The following is a 24,101-nucleotide window of genomic DNA, read 5'->3' as shown; positions in this document are numbered from 1 at the left end:
ATTTACTCATTATACATATTTTGATTTGTTCAAAAAATTAAGTACCTTGCTATGCTAAAGCAAACATCAAACACCTTATACCTGTTTGGATTTTATTTTATTTTTTAAAAGATTTTATTTATTTATTTATTTGTTTGTTTATTTGAGAGAGAGAGAGAGAGAGGCAGAGACACAGGCAGAGGGAGAAGCAGGCCCCACGCAGGGAGCCTGACGTGGGACTCCATCCAGGGTCTCCAGGATCACGCCCTTGGCTGAAGGCGGCGCTAAACCGCGAAGCCACCAGGGCTGCCCTAGATTTTATTTTTCCATCAAAACTTAGTTAAGTCGCTAAAATTTTTAACGTTTGCATATAATTTCAACATTTCCAAAGTTTTTATTACATCATAGGATTCCTTGAAGAGTTATCAGATGGTATTTTTATAATAATATTTTCTGGGGATTTTGACTGCTTCTAGTTAGCAATCAAATATCTTTTTTTGTTTGCATTGATGAACAGTATATATGATTTGGTCTGAGATAATGGATAGTTTTTTTATGTGATAGCTTTTCCTATCTTTTCCTTACAATTGCAAATTTTAGATGATTCCTTACTTACATTGTCTTCTCTTCTAACATAACACCAAAGAAAGTTAAAAGCATACTACATTCCAAAGTCAAAGTGTCAGATAGTTCTCCAGGATGACTCGATGATCCCTATTCCTAAATATTTGCACTCATTTAAGGACTCAGGAAAACTGCCACAAATAATGGCTGTAATTATTACAGTACATTTGTTCTCTAAATCGACTTTAGGGAGAAAATGTTATGCTAGTTATTTTTAGCAATGATATAAACTAGACTGTTGAATTGAGGGATAGCTTCCGAACTGACCTGGAAAGGAGACACAGCTACTGCTGCTTCAATTACATTAATATGGAATACCTGACTATTTTAAGACCTATTTAGTCTTCTATTTTCTGGCCAGGAATCACAAGGTTGCTACTTCTTTAGATATTTAAATACTCAAATAAAGAAGGAAATGTGATTTATTTATCTGTTTTATAATTTTGTTCTTATTTTAATATAATCCATTTTAATTGTTTATTAAGGTTGACATTTTACTTGGACTTTTGTAGGTGTATAGTTAATTGCATTCAGGGATTTGTCATGAAATTAAGGTGTGGGTCTTTTATAGATTATTTTGTGGTAATAAAATCAGGTTCTTCTAAATCAATTGAAATTTTATAGATCTCTCAATGAAGTCAAAACTGATAGCTTTATTCTCTGTGCCAATCCTAGAAGAGTCAGCCCAACAAGAAGGGTAGTAAGCTGACTTTTGTATTTTTTCCTGATTATCATCTTAAATTCCTATTTCCCAATGCACTTGTATATCTGAGTTATAACATAATGTTAACAGTATTTGCATATAAACCACTCTTAAAGTCTTCTTTCAATTTTGCTTTTGCCACCCTTCAGTTTTTATTATTTTTGTTTGGGGATAGTTTTTTGTTTGTTTGTTTGTTTGTTTTCTGATTGTTTGCTTTCCACCCTCCAACCAAATTATTTGTATGAAACTGAATTATCTGGCTTTCTGACTGCAAATCATTTTTTTCCATTTTTGAATGTAGAAAATATTTTTAGAAATGTAATAGTGTAAAGAAAAAAAATACATGGTAAGAGGAAAATAACACCAAAAGGAAAGAACAAAGATTTATATGGTTACGATATTAAATAACAATAGCAGTAGCAACAGTGATAATAATGATAGTGTTACTAGATGCCACTTGTATAGCATTTATCATGAGCTTTACTGTTCTAAGTGCTTCGTGCACACTAACTCATGTAATTCTCACAACAGTGGGAATTATCAAGACAAAAAGAGGTTAAGTAATTTGCTAAAGGTTACAATGGAAAGGTCAGAAAGGAAAAATGGAAAAGTTAAGATTAAGCCAGAAGATTAAAAATAAATAAATTTTAGGAATGTTAAGTGAAGTACTGAGGAATGCGAGAATTAAAATGTTAAGTCTAGGCTGTGTATCTTTCACTGTAACAAAAGGGATTTGATAAATTTATAAAGACCTTTCCCCCCAGCTCAAATAGATTGCATTTATTTAATACTTCTTGCCTGGCATGGATTTTTGGCTGAAAGCATTTTTAAAAAGTGGAGTCACATAAACATAATGCATTGGAAAGAATTCATGGTTTTGAAGGGAAAGGCAAAGAACCAAATATGTTCTTGACTGGACCCTGGCAGGCTTAGAAGATGTTGGATAACATTTGTGTGGCAATCCCATCATTCTTCATCTCTTAGAACCAGTGAATTCTAAATGTTTCCTAACACCATAGATCACATACCCTCTAGGTCTAGGAGAGTTAAGTTGGTCAAGGTTTTGCCCTGTGTCCACATATTGGTAATACCAAAGCAGTAAAAGAAAATAACATGGTAAGAGGAGACTTATATAGAAGAAAACCAGGTTTACCAATGGAAGAGAGTTAGTCCTCTTCTGTCTACCGTGGTTTAATAACTGTGGGTGCCATTAAGACTCCTATAGTACCTTTTTAAAAATGTAGGCTTCAATATATGATTCTGTTTTCCCTTGAGATAATTAGTATTTAAATTGGGACAAATATATTAATGAAAAAAATAAGATGTTAGAAACATTTTACATGTCTTACTGCTACAGATTTATCATAGAAAGATTGTAAAACAGACAAGCACTGTCTCTTAAAAAACTTTCCCTTCAATTTTTAGGTCCAAGTATATAATTATTGATGCAAACTTGTAAGAACTTTTTGAATCTTATAACTGACAGGCTGAACATAATTACTAATTTCTTCCCAGAATTTGTCTTTGATAAACTTGTAAAAGCTTTTTTTTCCTCAATAGATACATGATTGAAAAAATCACCCAAGAAAATACATTTTTTAAAAGATGAAGATATTATCTGAGTGGAAAAATGGCAAGTTTTAATTGAGAATTTTTTATTATTACAAATTAAGTGAATGATTAAAAATGCCAGGGAACAGAAGATTATTTCATATGGCTCTCTGTTCAATGTGGATTGCCAATGTGGGAGAAAATCCTTGTAAATCTTAGCATTGCTCCCACACAACCACCTACACAGATGATCGCTTGACTTTCATGCTAACAATAGATGTGTTAGTAGAGCTCTCACCATCTGCAAAATGAAGTGCATTTAAAAAAAATACAGCAGACAGTAGTAATTGCTTTGCTTATATATTGTGATTAGCATTTTATATTTACACTTAAAAGGTAAGAATTTAAGCAATGATGACTCCCAGTTTAAATAACATCAGTCCCTGTGATAGCTCCCAGATAAAATAATCAGTCCTAGATATCAGATAAGCTGTTAGCAAACTTGATTTTTTAATGAAAACTTGATTTTTAATTTCTTGCTACTTAAAATTCATGTCTATCCAAAAATGCAGAATAAAATGTAGATTAAATGAATTCTGATACCCTCACTTCTTCGGTAATAATTATAAACAATCTGGTTAAAAATAAAAAAGAGAATCACGAAACAAAAACTCCTCCCACAAGATACTTCCATTCCACAGTTCACTAAGGGAGAAGTTAAAGGAAGAAAATCAAAGTACTGGAGAGAAACAAGAGGGTGACTAGTGGCCCTATAACAATACCTAGATAGAGTGAAGGTGGAAGACAAGTCAGACTCAGGCTGAGGAAAAAGGCCAGTAGGTTCTGCAGTGTTGATAACAGTTGGGTCATGAGCAACTGTTAACTAGAGCTGTATGTTTCCCTGTTCTCACCCCTGAACAGAGTACTTTGATTTACTAGTCATTGCACCTACCTGTTCTAACTCTTCTTTATCTTTAAACCTTTAAAGTCTCAAGCTGTTTGACAGAAACAGAAAAGAGATTTTGAAGTCCAAAAATATCAAAGGCAGCAGAGAAGGCACATCGCTACACCAGTAAGAAAGGAATAAATTTCTAGAAGTCTCTAACAGTGGCCAGAGGGGCCATGACATCTGAATAGTTACAGGAAATGATGGAAAGGTTGAGAGGGCTAAATTAGGTAAGTTTGCTAATCTCTGTTGATGTTGATGACTCTAGTCTTGAAACTCATTTCTTTCTTATTGTCCTTGACACTCTATTTTCGCCTTCACTGACTGTTTCTTCTCAACCTTTTATTAAACTTCAGTGGAATGGGTTGCCCTCAGAATTGAAAGAGTATCCAGGGCTAAACCTATCTGCCTTGTTTCTCAACATGTAATGCTTTAGCCTTGTGGCTGTGAACAACATCACTATTGTGACAACTTCCAAATACACATCAAAATCCCTGAATTCTCTCCTGAGCACCAGGCCTATAGACGCAATGGCTCACTTAGCATCCCCATTTGGATATCTAATAGGCATAGGCTTGCCAGAATTAGCAATATTTGGGGTAGACTTATATAAAAAAAATTATTCGTCATTTATTTGAAATTCCAATTTAACTGGGTATCCTGTATCTTAATCTAGCAAACCTCAATCTTAATATGCCTAAAACAAATTTCTCACCTAAAGCAATAAGAACTCTTGGTTACATGGGAGAGAAATGAGCTCTAACTTTCTCAAGCATGTGAAAGCTAACTTTTGGAATGGATAACAGAAAGGTCTCAGAATCAATCTGGCTTCAAGAATGGGTCTGTTTAGGAGATTAAAAATATTATCTATAGAATTCCTTCAAATGCACATTTATTTGGTTTTCCCTTCTCTTAAATCTATTTTATTAATAGTGCAGAGTGAGTTTTATGGAAATAATCTTTATAGCATTGGAAAATACAGGCTTTGGCCTCTTTTCCCTTACTGATTTTTTGTCAGGTATGGAAGGGTCCATGATTCCATTACTGGGACTTAGTCGAAGACTCTAAGGCAAAGTGTCAGAAAATGAATTATCTGGATTCTTTATAGGGAATGGAATGGTATAAGGTTTCATATGTAGACCCTCTCACACTTGGAAGGCTAAATGTGACAGAGAGGACTTCATGTGACTGATGGAATGCAAAATAAAACTCATTTTTCTCAACCCAACACAAATAGGTACAATACTACTTTGTAATGGCAAAGTTTCCCTATGTTTCCAACTCACGTGTTCAAACATTTGGCCTGAATAATCTTATCCTTTCATATAGATAACTAAGGTAGTCTACATGAGCTATGAGAGCTACTATAACCCCAAAATATCATCCTAAAGAGCACTGCCTAAGATTCTGTGCTGAAATGCTCATTTCTTTAATATATATTTTTTTCTTATTTTTTTTAAGTAATCTCTATGCCCAATGTGGTATTCGAACTCACAACCCTGAGATCAAGAGGTACATACTCCACTGACTGAGCCAGCCAGGTGCTTTTTATTTCTTTATTATAAACATGACCTTTTCAAAGCTTATTCTAATGCAGATTATTTTAGAAACAGTACTACTCAAGGCAATAATAACTTAGTATGATTTCGTTTTATCTAATTTATTTTCCCTCTTAAATAATTCATAGTTCTAGAAATTTAATATTAGAAGGAAATTTAGGATTAGAAGGAAAATAAAATACCATCTAGTCCAAACACTTCATTTTTCCAATGATAAAATTGAGGCTCAGTAAAGGCTCTTATACCTAGTTAAGCACAAATCCAGAACTAATCCCTAAGACTCTTGACTCTGGTCCAGTGCATTTTCCATTATACTATCATAAAACATTAAGAGAACAGTGGTCCCTTGGGGTAAAGGTTAGGGGGTGCTGGAAAGGAATAGAAAGCAGGAAAAAAGGAGAGAAAAGGAGGTATGCTGATCTCTTGCAATTATTTTTCTAGAGTTGATCCACATAACAGGGTCATTAGCAGAATTGAATTTAATTACATCAATGTAGATATGTTAGGTCAGTTAGCTTCACAATACAATGGTACCTTTTTGGTAAAGTTTAGCAGAATCAAAAAGTCTTATAATGCCAGGACTGTGAAAATATGCACTCATATTATTCCCATCCAAAAAGCTATGAATCTAGAAAAAGATAGGAGCAGTTCTTCAAATACCCTGTGTATTAGCCAGTATTGCTGCAAAAGCAAATTGCTGAGGATTGGGAAGTATATAAAAGGAAGGTCATCTTTTCTAAGATTGGAGGGTTAATATTTATTTTCAAAGTCAGAAAATAAATAAAAACAATCAGGCTCAAGGCATGCAATAAAATTTTTAAAAATTCAGTTCTTATAGTACATACTTTATTCATTTAGAAAAAATCTATATAGTAAATTCAATGAATAAGAGTAGCCAGAAAACTTGAAATGTAATAGTCTATTATATATTTGGTAAGTCTTAATACATATGAAATGACAAAATACTCCTTTTTTACTCATGTTCTATTAGTCAAGTTTTATTCTAACACATGAGGCAGATCCATGGGACTTTAGGAAATTAATTTTATCTACAGTGGTTAGCGCCAATGTATACTGTGTATATGATAAAAAAAATAAAGTCATAAATTGAGTAAAACTGCTTTGTATATAATAGGTAATTGTTACTATTTGTTAGGTAACATATTTCTTGAAAGTTGAAAGGAAATAAACTCTTTTTAGTTTTTTTAAATTAGAAATCATGTTTGTTGTTTTCTCTGTTCAGGAAATTGACTTCTTTTTTTATTTTTAATTTTTTTTGTATTTTTTATTTTATACATTTATTTTTAATTGGTGTTCAATTTGTCAACATACACCCAGTGCTCATCCCATCAAGTGCCCCCCTCAGTGTCCGTCACCCAGTCACCCCCACCCCCCGCCCACCTCCCCTTCTACCACCCCTTGTTCGTTTCCCAGAGTTAGGAGTCTCTCATGTTTTGTCTCCCTCTCTGATATTTCCCACTCATTTTTTCTCCTTTCCCCTTTACTCCCTTTCACTATTTTTTATATTCCCCAAATGAATGAGACCATATGTTTGTCCTTCTCCGATTGACTTATTTCACTCAGCATAATACCCTCCAGTTCCATCCACGTTGAAGCAAATGGTGGGTATTTGTCATTTCTCATGGCTGAGTAATATTCCATTGTATGCATAGACCACATCTTCTTTATCCATTCATCTTTCGATGGACACCGAGGCTCCTTCCACAGTTTGGCTATTGTGGACATTGCTGCTATAAACATCAGGGTGCAGGTGTCCCGGTGTTTCACTGCATCTGCATCTGAAATTGACTTCTAATAAGATAATGCAGTTAGTATCAGAATAGTCTCGAATAAGACAACAACATCAAATTCTTAGTCACCCCCAGAAGGTATCATTGGAGTTCACAGGGGAAGTTGCAGTACACCATTGTTGAGTCAGTGCCCTGCTTGGCAGGATGGTGTCATTGGGGTCCAATGAGAAATGAACATACACACCTACTCAGTTGTCATGAGACACATCGGTGCAAGACTGCTTACTTAAAAAAGAAGGAAATTAACTAGAAATCAAAGTCTCATAATACAGGATCTCAGATGTCCAGTATACAATAAAAATATTACTCATTGTACCAAGAACTGTGAAAATCATGGCTGATGAGAAAAGCCAATCAGTAGATGCCAACACTAAGATGAATCAGACGTTGGAATTATCTGACAAGGACTTTAGAAAAGCTATCAAAACTGTTTCATTGAGAATACCACATGATCATTTCAATAGATGAAGAAAAAGCATCTAAATTGAATATCCATGATTAAAACTATGGATAAAATAGGTATAAAAGGAACTTATCACAATGAAGGCCATATATGAAAATCCCATAGCTAACATCATAATCAATAGGAAAAACTGAAAATCTTTCAAGATCCAATACAAAGCAAGGATGCTCACTCTCACTATTTCTATTCTACATAGTACTGGAAATCCTAACCAGAGAAATTAGAGAAGAAAAAGAACTGAAAGTCACCTAAATCAGAATGAAATTATCTGTTTATAGATGACATGATCATATAGGTAGAAAATTCTAAAGATTCAACAACAAGAAAGCTGTTAAAACTAATAAATGAATTCATTAAAGTTGCAGGGTAGAAAATCAGCATAAAAATCAGTCAAATTTTTATACAGAAATAGCAAGCTATTCAAAAATTAGAAAATTAAGGAAACATTGCCATTCACAGTAGCAACAAAAATAATAAAATACTGTGTAATAAATATGCAAAAGGTGCAAGACTTGTATGCAAAAGGTGCAAGACATTTACTTAAAAAATGTAAAATGAAGGAAAAAAGACATAGATAAATGGAAACAAATTCTATATTCATGGATTAGAAGAATTAATATTATTAAAATCTCCATTCTCCCCAAAATGATTATAGATTCGATGCAATTTCTATCAAAACCTAATGGCCAGTGACCATAAGATATATGAAAAGGTGCTTAACAGCACTAATAATCAGGGAAATAAAAATCAAACCACAATGAGATATCACATCTGAACAACATGTTAGAAAGGCTGTTATCAAAAAGATTTTTTAGGGATCCCTGGGTGGCGCAGCGGTTTGGCGCCTGCCTTTGGCCCAGGGCGCAATCCTGGAGACCCGGGATTGAATCCCACGTCGGGCTCCCGGTGCATGGAGTCTGCTTCTCCCTCTGCCTGTGTCTCTACCTCTCTCTCTCTCTCTGTGACTATCATAAATAAATAAAAATTAAAAAAAACAAAAAGATTTTTAAAAAAAGATAAGTATTGGTGAAAAGTGTAGCGAAAAGGGAACATTTGTGTGCAACAGTAGGAATACACATTAGTACAGCCATTATGGAAAACACTACGGTTCCTCAAAATAATTAAAAATAGAACTACCATAGGATCTAGCAATCCCACTTCTGTTTATATATCTAAAGGGAATGAAATTAATATCTAGAAGAGATAATCTGCACTCCCATGTTTATTGCAGCATTAAATAGAACAGCCAAGATATGGAAAGAACCTAAGTGTCCACTGATGGATGAATAGATAAAGAATATATAAATATAGTTCAGCCTTATAAAAAGATGAGTCTACCATTGGCAACAATATGGGTGAACCTGGAGGACATTATACTGAATGAAGTAAGCAATTACAGAAAGGCAAATACTGCATGATCTCACTTATACGTGGAATAAATAAATAGTACTCATAAAACAGAATGGAGTGGTGGGTTGCCAGGGTCTCAGGGGTGAGGGAATTGGGGGGAGGTTGGTGAAAGGGTATAAACTCTCAGTTATGAGGTTCTGTGGATCTAATGGTGGCTATAGTTAGTTAATATGGTATACTTGAAATTAGCTTAGTGAATTGATCCTAAGCATTCTCACCACACACATACGATAATTATGTGAATTAATAATAATGGAAACTTTTAGCCTCTTAATGCCTACCTGTTTAGTCTGGCTGCTCTCACACTCCCCTTAAGTGATTCTCCTATTCATTCTGGGTCTTGCATCAATCCCCTGAAAAATACTTTGACCAGAATTCTCAAGTTAGTCACTTCTTTTTTTTTTTTAAAGATTTTATTTATTTATGAGAAACATACAGAGAGAGGCAGAGACACAGGCAGAGGGAGAAGCAGGCTCCATTCAGGGAGCCCGCCATGGGACTCGATCCCGGGTCTTCAGGATCACGCCCTGGGCTGAAGGCTGTGCTAAACCACTGAGCCACCCAGGCTGCCCTAGTCACTTCTTTATTTCTTGTATATGCCCTTTTAAATTTCACCATTGTATCAATTTTAGCTCTAAGTAATTGCTTTCTTTACTCTTGCCCCTGAGTTTCTAAGCTTTACTAAGAAAAAAAAATCATATAATTGTTAATCAGCGCCATTAAACTTATGATTTCTTGTCCATTCTGGCTCTTCAACACCATATAATAATTTCATCTCACTATAAATAACTGTCTTCCCGTTTTCTTGTGTTGACTGTGCCATACCTTCGCCATCTCCCTCAGACCTCCTTTCCTTAAGTAAATGGTTTGCTACATGAGAAAGAAAATATAGGACATCAGTTTACTGAATATTTCATGTTTATCTGCCTTGTTAGAGTATTTATAAATTTTCTCACTCTCACCTATTTCCATATGTTCTGGAAAATGTGTCCATTCTCCTCACTAAAGGCAAGCTTTCTATTTGTATCCCCACTTATTCTTGCCTCTTGGACCCATGGATTATCACTTACTCTTTATCATATTAAACACGTCCTTTCTCCATTCAGTCCTGTACTACCAAATGCTCATGTATATCTTTGAGGAACCAAAACCTCAAAATATATGTGACTAGGTTTATTACCTTTATTCACTTTCTATGCCTCCTATTTTCCTTTTTAGTAACAGGGGTAGAATTTAGTGGTTCATCAATTGCTTATAATACTCAGTGCTCATTCCATCACCCAATTACCCCATCCTCCCTACCTCTCCTCCAGCAACCCTCAGTTTGTTTCCTATAGTTAAGAGTCTTCTGTGGTTTGCTTCCTTCTCTCTTTTTATCTTATTTTTCCATCACTCCCCTTGTGTTCATCTTTGTGTTTCTTAAATTCCACATATGAGTAAAATCATATGGTATTTGTCTTTCTCTGAATTATTTATCTCACTTAGCATAATACCCTCTAGTTCCATCCAGAATAGATCACATACTGGTCACAAATCAGGTCTTAACTGGTATAAAAAGAGTGCAATCATACCATGCATATTTTCTGACCACGTAAGAAACTTGAAGTCAACTACAAGAAGAAATTTAGAAGGATCACAAATACATGGTTAAAGAATATCCTACTGAAGAATGAATGGGACAATCATGAAATTAAGAAAGAATTAAAAAATACATGGAAGCAAATGAAAATGAAAACATGACAGTTAGGGTTGCCTGGGTGGCTCAGCGGTTAAGCATCTGCCTTTGGCTCAGGGCATGATCCTGGAGAACCCAGATCAAGTCCCACATTGGGCTCCCTGCATGGAGCCTGCTTCTCCCTCTGCCTATGTCTCTGCCTCTCTCTCTCTCTCTCTCTCTCATGAATAAATAAAATATTTTTTAAAAAAGAAAGAAAACATGAGAGTTCAAAACCTTTGGGATGCAGCAAAGGCGATCCTAAGATGGAAGTATATAGCAATACAGGCCTCGCACAAGAAGCAAGAAAAGTCTCATACAAAACCTAACCTTACATCTAAAGGATCTGGGAAAGGCACAGCAAATAAATCCTAAATCAAGCAGAAAAAGAGAAATAATAAAGATTAGCAGAAATCAATGATGTAGAAATAAAAAGAAAAACAGTAGAACAGATCAGTAAACTAGGAGCTGGTTCTTTGAAAGAATTAACAAAATTGATCAACACCCAGCCAGATTTACCAAAAAGAGAAAGGACCCAAATAAAAGAAATCATGAATGTGCTGAAAGATGTACATGAAACATGAGTGATCACAACACCACCACAGAAATACAAAGAATTGTAAGAGAATATTGTGCGCAGTTATATGCCAACAAATTTGGCAATCTGGAAGAAATGAATGCATTCCTAGAAACATGGAAACTACCCAAACTGAAACAGGAAGAAATAGAAAACTTGAACAGACCCATAACCAGCAAGGAAATTGAACCAGTAATCAAAAATCTCCCAACAAACAAGAGTCCAGGGCTGCATAGCTTCCGAAGACAATTCTTTTTTAAAAAAAAATTCTTTTTATTGGAGTTCAGTTTGCCAACATATAGCATAACACCCAGTGCTCATCCCATCAAGTGCCCCCCTCAGTGCCTGTCACCCAGTCACCCCAACCCCCTGCCAACCTCCCTTTCCACCACCCCTTGTTCGTTTCCCAGAGTTAGGAGTCTCTCATGTTCTGTCTCCCTCTCTGATATTTTCACTCACTTTCTCTCCTTTCCCCTTTATTCCCTTTCACTATTTGTTATATTCCCCGAATGAATGAGACCATATAATGTTTGTCCTTCTCTGATTCATTTATTTCACTCAGCATAATACCCTCCAGTTCCATCCACGTCGAAGCAAAAGGTGGGTATTTGTCGTTTCTAATGGCTGAGTAATATTCCATTGTGTACAGAGACCACAGCTTCTTTATCCATTCATCTTTCTATGGACACCGAGGCTCCTTCCACAGTTTGGCTATTGTGGACATTGCAGCTAGAAACATTGGGGTGCAGGTGTCCCGGCGTTTTATTGCATCTGTATCTTCGGGGTAAATCCCCAGCAGTGCAATTGCTGGGTTGTAGGGCAGATCTATTTTTAACTCTTTGAGAAACCTCCACACAGTTTTCCAGAGTGACTGCACCAGTTCACATTCCCACCAGCAGTGCAAGAGAGTTCCTCTTTCTCCACATCCTCTCCGTTTGTTGTTTCCTGTCTTGTTAATTTTTTCCATTTTCACTGGTGTGAGGTGGTAACTCACTGTGGTTTTGATTTGTATTTCCCTGATGGCAAGTGATGCGGAGCATTTTCTCATGTGCTTTTTGGCCATGTCTATGTCTTCCTCTGTGAAATTTCTGTTAATGTCTTTTGCTCATTTCATGATCGGATTGTTTGTTTCTTTGGTGTTGAGTTTAATAAGTTCTTTATAGATCTTGGATACTAGCCCTTTATCTAATAGGTCATTTGCAAATATCTTCTCCCATTCTGTAGGTTGTCTTTTAGTTTTGTTGACTGTTTCTTTTGCTGTGCAGAAGCTTATCTTGATGAAGTCCCAATGATTCATTTTTGCTTTTGTTTCTCTTGCCTTCATGGATGTATCTTGCAAGAAGTTACTGTGACCAAGTTCAAAAAGGGTGTTGCCTGTGTTCTTCTCTAAGATTTTGATAAAATCTTGTCTCACATTTAGATCTTTCATCCATTTTGAGTTTATCTTTGTGTATGGTATAAGAGAATGGTCTAGTTTCATTCTTCCGCATGTGGATGTCCCATTTTCCCAGCACCATTTATTGAAGAGACTCTTTTTCCCAGGGGATAGTCTTTCCTCCTTTGTTGAATATTAGTTGACCATAAGTTGAGGGTCCACCTCTGGATTCTCTCTTCTGTTCCATTGATCTATGTGTCTGTTTTTGTGCCAGTACCACACTGTCTTGATGACCACAGCTTTGTAGTACAACCTGAAATCTGGCATTGTGATGCCCCCAGCTATGGTTTTCTTTTTTAATATTCCCCTGGCTATTCGGGGTCTTTTCTGATTCCACACAAATCTTAAGATGATTTGTTCTAGGGGATCCCTGGGTGGCTCAGTGGTTTAGCGCCTGCCTTTGGCCCAGGGCACAATCCTGGAGTCCCGGGATCGAGTCCCACGTCAGGCTCCCGGCATGGAACATGCTTATCCCTCCTCCTGTGTCTCTGCCTCTCTCTCTCTCTGTGTCTATCATGAATAAATAAATAAATAAATAAATCTTTTTAAAAAAAGATGATTTGTTCTAACTCTCTGAAGAAAGTCCATTGTATTTTGATAGGGACTTCATTAAATGTGTAAATTGCCCTGGGTAACATTGACATTTTCACAATATTAATTCTTCCAATCCATGAGCATGGAATATTTTTCCATCTCTTTGTGTCTTTCTCAATTTCTTTCAGAAGTGTTCTATAGTTTGTAGGGTATAGATCTTTACCTCTTTGGTTAGGTTTATTCCTAGGTATCTTATGGTTTTGGGTGCAATTGTAAATGGGATTGACTCTTTAATTTCTCTTTCTTCAGTCTCATTGTTAGTGTATAGAAATGCCACTGCCTTCTGGGCATTGATTTTGTATCCTGCCACACTGCCAAATTGCTGTATGAGTTCTAGCAATCTTTGGGTAGAGTCTTTTGGGTTCTCTATGTCCAGTATCATATCATCAGCGAAGAGGGAGAATTTGACTTCTTCTTTGCCAATTTGAGTGCCTTTTATTTCTTTTTGTTGCCTGATTGCTGAGGCTAGGACTTCTAGTACTATGTTGAACAGCAGTGGTGAGAGTGGACATCCCTGTCTTATTCCTGATCTTAGGGGAAAGGCTCCCAGTGTTTCCCCATGGAGAATGATATTTGCTGTGGGCTTTTTGTAGATGGCTTTTTAAGATGCTGAGGACTGTTCCCTCTATCCCTACACTCTGAAGAGTTTTGTTCAGGAATGGATGCTGTATTTTGTCAAATGCTTTCTCTGCATCTATTGAGAGGATCATATGGTTCTTGTTTTTTCTCTTGCTGATATGATCAATCACATTGATTGCTTTATGAGTGTTGAACCAGCCTTGCATCCGGAGATAAATCCCACTTGGTCATGGTGAATAATCTTAAATGCACTGTTGGATCCTATTGGCTAGTATCTTGTTGAGCATTTTTGCATCTGTGTTCATCAGAGATATTGGTCTATAATTCTCCTTTTTGGTGGGGTCTTTGGTTTTGGAATTAAGGTGATGCTGGCCTCATAGAATGAGTTTGGAAGTATTCCATCTCTTTCCATCCTTCCAAACAGCTTTAGTAGAATAGGTATGGTTTCTTCTTTAAACATGTGATAGAATTCCCCTGGGAAGCCATCTGGCCCTGGACTTTTGTGTCTTGGGAGGTTTTTGATGACTGCTTCAATTTCCTCCCTGTTATCGGCCTGTTCAGGTTTTCTATTTCTTCCTGTTCCAGTTTTGGTAGTTTGTGGTTTTCCAGAAATGCATCCATTTCTTCTAGATTGCCTAATTTATTGGCGTAAAGCTGCTTATAGTAAGTTTTTAAGATCATTTGTATTTTCTTGGTATTGGTGGTGATCTCTCCTTTTTCATTCATGATTTTATTAATTTGAGTCTTTTCTCTCTTCTTTTAATAAGGCTGGCTAATGGAGAAAAAGAGAGAAAAAAAGGGGGGGAACAAACAGAAAACAAAAAACAAGGGGAGTATCCACTGATTCTATATACTGTGAATCCCTCGACTTCCTTCCCAGGAGAATTCTACAAAACATTTAAAGAAGACATAATATCTATTCTCCTGAAACTGCTCCAGAAAATAGAAATGGAAGGAAAACTTCCAAACTCATTCTATGAGGCCAGCATTACCATGATCCCAAAATGAGACAAAGACCGCACTAAAAAGGAGAATTAGCCATCAGTGTCCCTGATTAACATGGATGTAAAAATTCCCACCAAGATACTAGCCAATCGGATTCAACAGGACATTAAAATGATTATTTACCATAAGCACAGCCTGCAGGGATGGTTCAACATCCACAAATCAACCACTGTAGTAAATGCAAGGAAAAAAACCTGTATGATCCTCTCAATTGATTCAGAAGAAGCATTTGATAATATACAGCATCTTTTCTTGATAAAAAAAACCTCCACCTTATTGGGATAGAGGGAACATAGCTTCTATTTTCACTATCTTGTTTAGAGATTTCATTTTAAGTTATTCTCACAAAACAGAAACCTTGGTTTCATCTTACTGTCTCTCTCATTGTTCTAACCATAAGGTGAGTTTTATTAGGCCAGGAGATTATTTATTCTATTTACTAGTGTGTCTGCATAGCCTGGAACAGTGCCTGACATTTAATTGGTTCACAGTAAATATTTGTTAAATGGTTCTAAACTTCCTTCCAATGAAGCCCTTCACATGAAATAATTCAGTTATGTCAGCTCTGCTTCCATAATTTTTTGTCAGTTTATCCCCGTTCTCTACATTTGTGATCAGGCCTTAATCATCTGTCATCTGGCTTACCCACTAGCCTCAAACAAAGCAACTGCCTTGGGTCATTTTCATTTCTGCCTTCTCTTCAGAGTTAATTTTTGAAAGTACAAATATGACTACATCTCTTAAATATAGGGACTTCTCATTGCCAGGAAATACAAACTCAGTGATTTTGTACCATCTTTTCCCTGCTGTCCAAAATGGGGTTTTTCCTTCCTGTATGTTGAGCAAAGTCTCAGAGTTTTTTAGGTAATTGTATGAATCTAGAGTTCCCTTAGTATATATTTTTACATTCTTAATTTATTTTTTTGCTAATATGTACAATACTTAGATATAGTTGTAATTTGTACATTTTGTGTTCAGCTTTATAATTTTTTGCGATTTAACATTATTTCATTTGCACGAGAATTATCAATATAGCCCCATATATGGCTCAGTATTTTATCCAATTTTTAAAATTACTTCAGAAAGAGACAAATTCCTATAAGTCAAATACTATCTTTATAGAACACATATATTCTAGACTTAAGGTAATTTGCAGCCACTGAAAATGCTAATCAAGATAAATTATCAGGAAGTAGTTGATCAGGAATGTGACTATATGCTTAAACAACAGAGCAGGTCATGAAATAAAATTACTCCACTTCTTTAGGGCACTATACTGTGGTTTTTAAATATCATTTGATAAATAAATAAATAAATAAATAAATAAATAAATATCATTTGACTAAATTAACAACTTTTCACCTGGGTGGTTTTATTTTTTTTAATGAGTTATAATTGACATACAGTATTATAGTTTTAGGGTGCAAAACACAGTGATTTGACATTTATATATATTGTGAAATAGTCACCACAATAAGTCTAGTTACCATCGATCACTTAAAAGTTAATACAATATTATTGACTATATTCCCCATGCTGTACATTACAGTACCCATGACTTATTTTATACCTGGAAATCTGTAGTTCTTAATCCCTTTGCCATTTTGATGCTCCCCACCCCACCTCTGGCAACCACCAATCTCTTCTCTGTATTGATGAATCTGAGTTCTGTTTTAGTTTTTAGATTTTATATATAAGTGAAAAAAGCAGTGTTTGTCTTTTTCTGACTTCCCTTAGCACAATACCCTCAAAATCTATCCATGTTGTTGCAAATTGCAACATTTCACTATTTTTATAGTTGAGTTGTATTCTTTGTATGTGTATGTGTGTGTGTATGTCTTCCTTATCCATCCATCAGCAGACACTAGGTTCATTTGTTTCCATATCTTGGTTATTGTAAATAATGCTGCAGTAAACATAGGTGTGAATACATCTTTTTGAATTAGTGTTTTCATTTTCTTTGGATAGATACCCAGTAGAGGAAATGCTGGATCATATGGTACTTGTATTTTTAATTTTTTAAAAGATTTTATTTATTTATTTATTCACGATAGAGAGAGAGAGAGGCAGAGACACAGGCAGAGGGAGAAGCAGGCTCCACGCAGGGAGCCCGACGTGGGACTTAATCTCGGGTCTCCAGGATCAGGCCCTGGATTGAAGGCAGCGCTAAACCTCTAAGCCACCAGGGCTGCCCGTATTTTTAATTTTTTGAGGAACTTCCATACTGTTATCCATAATGGCTGCACCAGTTTACCTTGCCACAAACAGTACCCAAGCACTCCCTTTTCTCCACATCTTCCCCAACAATTATTTCTTGTCTTTCTGATAATACCCATACTGACAGGTGTGAGGTAGTAGCTCATTTTAATTTTGATTTGCATTTCCCTGATGATTAGTGATGTTGAGCATCTTTTCATGGGTCTTTTGGCCATCTGTTTACCTTCTTTGGAAAAATGTCTATTCAGGTCCTCTTCTCATTTTTTAATCAGATTTTTTTTTGTTATGGACTCATATGATCTTTATGTATTTTGGATATGAACCCCTTATCAGAGAGTGATTCAGTCTCCTTACTAGTAATCAGTCTATTCAGATTTTCTATTATTCGTGATTCAGTCTTGGAGATTATAAATTGCTAGGAATTTAACCATTTTATCTAGGTTGTCCAATTTGTTGGTATATAATTGTTCATAGTAGTCTCTTACGATTTTTTGTATTTCTGTGGTATCAGTTGTAACTTCTCTTTCATTTCTGATTTTGAGAGCTCTCTCTCTCTCTCTCTCTCTCTCTCTCTCTCTCTCTCGGCAAGTCTAGCCAGAGGTTTTTCAATTTTGTTTAGCATTTCAAAGAACCTGCTCTTGGTTTCATTTATCTTTTGTCTTTTTAGCTTCTATTTCATTTATGTCCTCTCTGATCACTGTTATTTTCTTCCTTCTACTAACTTGGGGTTTTGCTTGTTCTTTTTCTATTTCCTTTAAGTATAAAGTTAAATTGTTTGAGATTTCTCTTGTTTCTTGGAGTAGGTCTATATTGTTATGAGCTTCCCTCTTAGAATTGCTTTTGCTACATTCCATAGGTTTTGCTACATTCCATAGGTTCCATGCCGGGAGCCAGACGTGGGACTCGATACCGGGACTCCAGGATTGCACCCTGGGCCAAAGGCAGGCGCTAAACCGCTGAGCCACCCAGGGTTCCCCTCTGGCTGTTTTTATAGTGCTTTTCTGTTCCTTTCTTCTCTTTCTCTCTTCCTTTGTAGCCTGATGACTTTCTTTAGTGTTAGGTTGAGACTCCTTTCTCATTTTTTTTTGTGTATTTATAGATTTTTACTTTGTGCTTACCATGAGGTTCACCTATATCACCTTGTGTTTATAACAGTCTATTTTAAGTTGATAGGGTATTTTTTTTAGATGTTGAATCCACTTGGGTAGCATTTATTTATATTTTTGATATTTATATAGATACATATTTTAAATTCTACTTAGTTAACATATAGTGTAATATTAGCTTCCGGTATACAACACAGTGATTCAATACTTCCATACAGTACCTAGTGATCATCACCATAAGTGCACTGCTTATTCCCCATCACCTATTTAACCCATCCCCCCCATCTTCCTCCCCCCGGGTAATCATCAGCTTGTTCTCTGTAGTTAAGAGTCTGTTTCTTGGTTAGCAGGGTAAATCTGAATATGTTCTAAAACAACATTTTTATGTTTTTGATGTCACTTTTTGTATATTCTTTGTTATTAATTCACTTGGATGTTTTTCTGCTTGTAGATGCTACCTAATTCATTTACAGAGTTAAAGCTACAACTTTTTACAGATTGAGAAATTACATATAAAGAGACAATAATTCGAATTCTTTCTGCTTTCAGCTGTAGTCAGTAATCTTTTTTATTCTCCAGATGGTAATAGTCTAGCTTTTAGCGGTACAATATCATTTTATTTTCTCCGTGGTTGCTCTCAGGATTAAAATTAGCATGATAATTTAAAACAACCTAATTCAGATTAATACATTTTTTAATTCAGATTAATATTAATGTAATTTCAATAGTATACAGAAGCCTTGCTTCAGTATAGCTCCATCCCCTCCTCTTCCTCCATTGTATTATTGTCAAACAAATTACATGTTTATTATATGTTATACTTTGCATATATTATACATTATATTTACTATGCCTTGTAAACCTGTCAGCAATTTTATAATTATTGCTTTATGATCTGTCTTTTAAATCTATAGAAGAAGAAAAGAGTTACTAAGAAAAATACACTTACACTTTTATATTTACCTATACAGTTACCTTTACTCATGTTCTTTATTTTTTATTGAAGTATGATTGACATATAAAAAAGCCAGTAAAAAAAAAATAAAATAAAATAAAAATAAAAAATAAAAAATAAATAAAAAATAAAAAAGCCAGTACATGCTTAATATGTACATCTTGATGAGTTTGAAGATAAGTATATACATGTGAGGTCATCGCCTTATGTAATACCATAAACTGAACCATCACCTCTAAAATTCTCTTTCTTTCTCTCTCTTTTTGGGATAAGCACAAGTGAAACTGTATATCCTTTGGCCCACACATCATGTAGATTTGATTTACTGTCTAATGTTCTTTAGTTTCAGCCTCTTTAGTATTATTTGTAGGGTAGGTCTGCTTATGGTGCATTCTCTCAGTTTTTGTTTTTCTGGGAATGTTATAATTTCTTTTTCATTTCTTAAGAATAGTTTTGCTACATATAGGTCTTTTGGTTAACAGTCTTTTTCTTCAGTGCTTTGAATTTGTAATACCACTGCCTTCTGGCCTTCATAGTTTCCAAGATTTGGGGAAAGGCTTAACAATCACTTTTTTCAAAGAGATACAGCTGGTACAAAATCATTGCCCTATAGTGGGTAGTGGGTTTGACTGCTGGGAGATTCAGCCCAAGTGGTAATCAAATGTGATTCATGCAAACAGAAGTCTAATCTAATGTATTCATCCCCACCTAAACATGTCACAGAAAATTCCCAAATAATGAAATATTTTTAAACAAGTAAGCATTCACCAAAGAGACACACTGTGGGTTAAAGAAAACCAAGATGGGGAACTACATATACAAATCAGAGAGGATGAGTGTGGTGTGATTAGGAAGTTCAGCCACTATCCTGGAGGACTGTAGGAGTGGAAAATATTGGTGAGATGTTGGTAGTGACCACATTTTAGTAAGCCCTTCAAATAACCCCAAAGTGGACATAATATTGATGTATATGGTGAAAGATAAAAGCCTGTTTACTTCCCAGATATGTGTTAAAGTAAGGAAATTAGGAACAACTTTGCAGGACCAGTTATTAACACTGGACTCAATCCCAAATCAGCCTAAGGACAGCCTGAGGGATGTAGTAAGGGTTGTATAGAAAATCAGTAGTCATGCTGGTATGCACATATTTGTCCAAGAAATGGAAAAGGATTAGTCCTCTTTATGGGCAAACAGGAGAGCAATGAACCCACAGAATGAGGAAGACTTACATAGAAGAGACTCTCTGTTTTGTCTCATCATTGACACTACAAATTACCTGACCAGGGAAGTAGAGCTGAGATAACATTTTAAATAAAGATGAAAAAACTACAGATTTGAAGATTGACATAAAGGCAGGCTATAGAGGAATGTTTCCTGGTGGGGAAGGAACAAACTTTGAGGTCAGCTTGAACTGATCCTATGCCATAGCCTGGCTACTTTATCACTTTATTAGCTTCCTCATAGTTATGGGAATTAAATTCCTTTTTAATTATTTAACATAATACTTGTGTAATCACTTATTGCTCTTTATGACATACTTGTTATTATTTATCAATCATAGAATATTTCATTGGAATAAGAAATGAAATAAACGTTTTGCTCAAATATATTATTTTTCTCTAGCAATTATTTCTAGAACCTATGAGGGACTTTGTGTTGGATGATGAACAGAAACTCCTGCATAAATCAATGTTAGTGAGTCACCACACAATTAAAATCAGAATCATGGTGGGAAAGGAAGTCAAAGGAATACATAATATAATTATTCAGTATACAAATTAAACTCTGACAAAATGCAATAGTAACTCAAATTTTAAAGATAAAGTCAATAGGGGAAATTAGTGGACTATTTAAAACCATCTTATTAAAAGTTTGAGATAATTTTTTTAAAGATTTATTTATTTATTCAGGAGAGACACAGACACAGAGAGAGAGGCAGAGTGTGTTACAGGGAGAGGGAGAAGCAGGCTCCTCGCAGGGAGCCCGATGCGGGACTCGATCCCGGATCCCGGGATCACGACCTGAGCTGAAGACAGGTGCTCAACTGCTGAGCCACCGAGATGCTGAGCATCCCGAGATAAATTTTTTAAAAGCAAAACAACCAGCCATTCAAGATAGCTTCTGTTGCTGTGTTTGATACCCTAGTTCAGGCTCTCACTACTCTTACCTCAACTATGGCAATAATAACCCAGGAATTCTTATTGTCATTAGGTGTTTCTTTCTACAGACCATCTGCCACACTGCTCCATCCATCTTTCTTTCCATTTATCCATTCATGGTTCCATTCAAATATTTATCCATCCACTAGGTGCTGTGTTCAGGGGATCTATTAAAAATGGATACCTCTGAAATTCTCTCTTCTCAGTAAGTAAGTCCTGTGAGGATGGCACATAAGTCATAAAATGATAATGTAATATGATAAAGTAACTACTTGTAGGGATTGGTTGATTTAATTATTATACCTATACATTAGATTACTATGTAGCTATTCATATTGGTAAGTAAGAGAGGAGATAACAGTATATGATGTTGATATCAGTGTATCTACTATCTATATGTATATGTATTATACAACTATATTTTAGGTAACTTTATGTATATTTGTGCATGAAAACATCAAGAATGATGTTCATCTTAACAATACTAATAGTTTTCTGCTGAACTGTCAGAGTTGGAATTTTCACCTACCTCTTAACTCTTTTGCAGATTGAATTTTTTACAATAAGCATATATTATATATGTAATTAGATTTATAACCTAAAAGCTGTGCAGATAGGCAATATCCAGTTTTGCTTAACTTGGGGTTTCAATGAATCTCAGTCCCACTTCTTCCTAGACATTACTTAACTTATCTCTGCCTCACTTCTTAATCTGAAAAATGGAGGAAATTATAGTGCCTTCTTCATAGAACTAACTGTTGTCAGCATGAGAAAATAACCCAGCTGAAGTCTTGTTCAGTGATATATGGCAAAAAGTAAGTGTTCAAAAAACTTTGGTGATAAAGGAAGAGAGGAGAAGAAAAGGAGAAGAAAAATTAATCCATTTAAAGTTCTCCTGCTATAGATCTATCTCAATAAGGAGTCTCACAGTCAAAAAAAAACATGGACTAGGGATTGTCCTCTCTTTGAGCTACACTGTTTTCTCAGATTTGCCCAGTGGAATGCCCTGCCACTTATTAGCACATTTCAGGTGGTTCTCATGATTGTTCCATATAAATCAAGGACCAAAGTTGGCCAATGGAAAGAATGGAGTGATGGAGATAGATAGCAGGAGTCATGGGCCATAATGTCAAAGATCTGTCTTACCTCAAAGCCCATGGATCAAAACCCAACCTCACACATGAATGGAATTAGATTTGCAGGGAATACATTTCCTGGTGAGATGTCCTGCCCTGGAGTCTGGTACAAGTTGATGTTCCTTGTGTGGACTCTTAAAGTACCTAAGGGTATCCAAGTATTCTTTTTTAAAAATCTAAAGCAGTATATCTAGAGTATCAGGACAAGGAGGAAATAGCAAAAAGGAAGTGAGAGTTGTAGTGAAAATGGTACTTATGAAAGTTAGTGTGCATTGATTCATTTGAGTTTGGCTCTGCTATGAAGAGTCCAGAGAAACTGTAATGTTATTCAAGACAAATTCTTCTCAGCCATGTTGATATGGTTTTCTGATCTTTGTTGAGGAAATTGAACCATGCTTTCCAAATTTGAAATATAATCTTGAGGAAAGATGTGCACCAAACATGGCAAGAAGGCTGAAGAACTTTTGGACCTGAGGCACCTTGTGGAGTTGGAACATGACCATCTCAAAGGTAAGTTGTTTGGAGAGAGGAGGCTGACTATGCCTTGTTGCTGTGAAAGACCCCAAGGTTATTGAAACTTTTGTCGGAAGGAGGAGAATAATGGTGTCTGAGGCTGAACAGCAGTGAGGAAGTGGAGGACTTTAGGAGTTAGAGTTTTTGTGGATGCAGAAGGTATTAAGGACTGCTTTTTTTATGCTCTTGAATTTGTGGATTAAGACTCTTGTACATTACATGTAGGGACCTCATTCAGGCTTACTAAGAGTTCTTATAGCACTTACGTACAACAGGGACCAATTCCATGCCCTACTATTGGAACTTATTAGTTTTGAGACAACAATCATGATCACATTTAGTAGCACATAATTATAACTGTAAAGCCTTAAAAATCTCTTCACATGTGTAGGATAAAGTTAATTCCAACGAGAATAACTTTGAAAGATTTCCAAATACTGCTTTAGAACCTCTAATAACATAATGTAGTTGTCAGAAGGAGGAGAGAGAGAGAGGAAATGAAGCTTTCTTTGAATATGCTGAAGAGATTCATTTGTCCATTCTTCCCAGGGGATACTTAAAAACAGAGGCACCTGGGTGATGAAACTTAAGAAGCCTATTTCAAACTAATAAAAACCAAAACCAAACAAAAAAGACCTCTTTCTAGAACTAGAGAGTCACAAGGTAGACAATACTACCATAGGAGTACTCGGACATCAAGACAACCTTAATAAATCAAGACATAGACTAAAATGATAAAAAAAAGAATATAGGCAGATATGTTTTGCCAGTGATGCAATGATGATTCATCAAAATTTAAAGGTATTTTCTACTGATGATAAACTTCTTTGTCTAGAAGTAGACATATTTGAATTTTGTTTGAAACAATATAGTTGATGATGCCAAATAGCAGGTACCTGTGACATCTAAATATTTGCAAATAATGAACATTAGTGATTTCAAAGCAAACAGTGCTACAGGAACTATGAATTAGTGAACATAAGTGTTAGAATGGGCTAATAGACATTCAAATCAGAGAACATAGTAAATTTGGTAAAGATTTTCTCGGGATCCTTGGGTGGCGCA

At 35.6% G+C, this 24,101-nt stretch overlaps 1 long non-coding RNA gene across 1 annotated transcript in view; it reads left to right on the top strand.

Annotated features, from left to right (window-relative positions):
• The window catches only part of LOC144307780 (uncharacterized), a 43,615-nt gene that overhangs the window by 16,177 nt on the left and 3,337 nt on the right, over positions 1-24,101 (top strand). Inside the window, exon 2 of the long non-coding RNA XR_013374496.1 lies at positions 22,905-23,033. This is a non-coding gene — a long non-coding RNA (uncharacterized LOC144307780). The remainder of the gene's footprint in view (positions 1-22,904; positions 23,034-24,101) is intronic.

Source organism: Canis aureus, chromosome X (assembly GCF_053574225.1).
Source record: "Canis aureus isolate CA01 chromosome X, VMU_Caureus_v.1.0, whole genome shotgun sequence".
NCBI classification, from domain to species: domain Eukaryota; kingdom Metazoa; phylum Chordata; class Mammalia; order Carnivora; family Canidae; genus Canis; species Canis aureus.
Note: the sequence above shows the minus strand (reverse complement) of the source record. Positions and strands in the feature narration are given on the sequence as shown.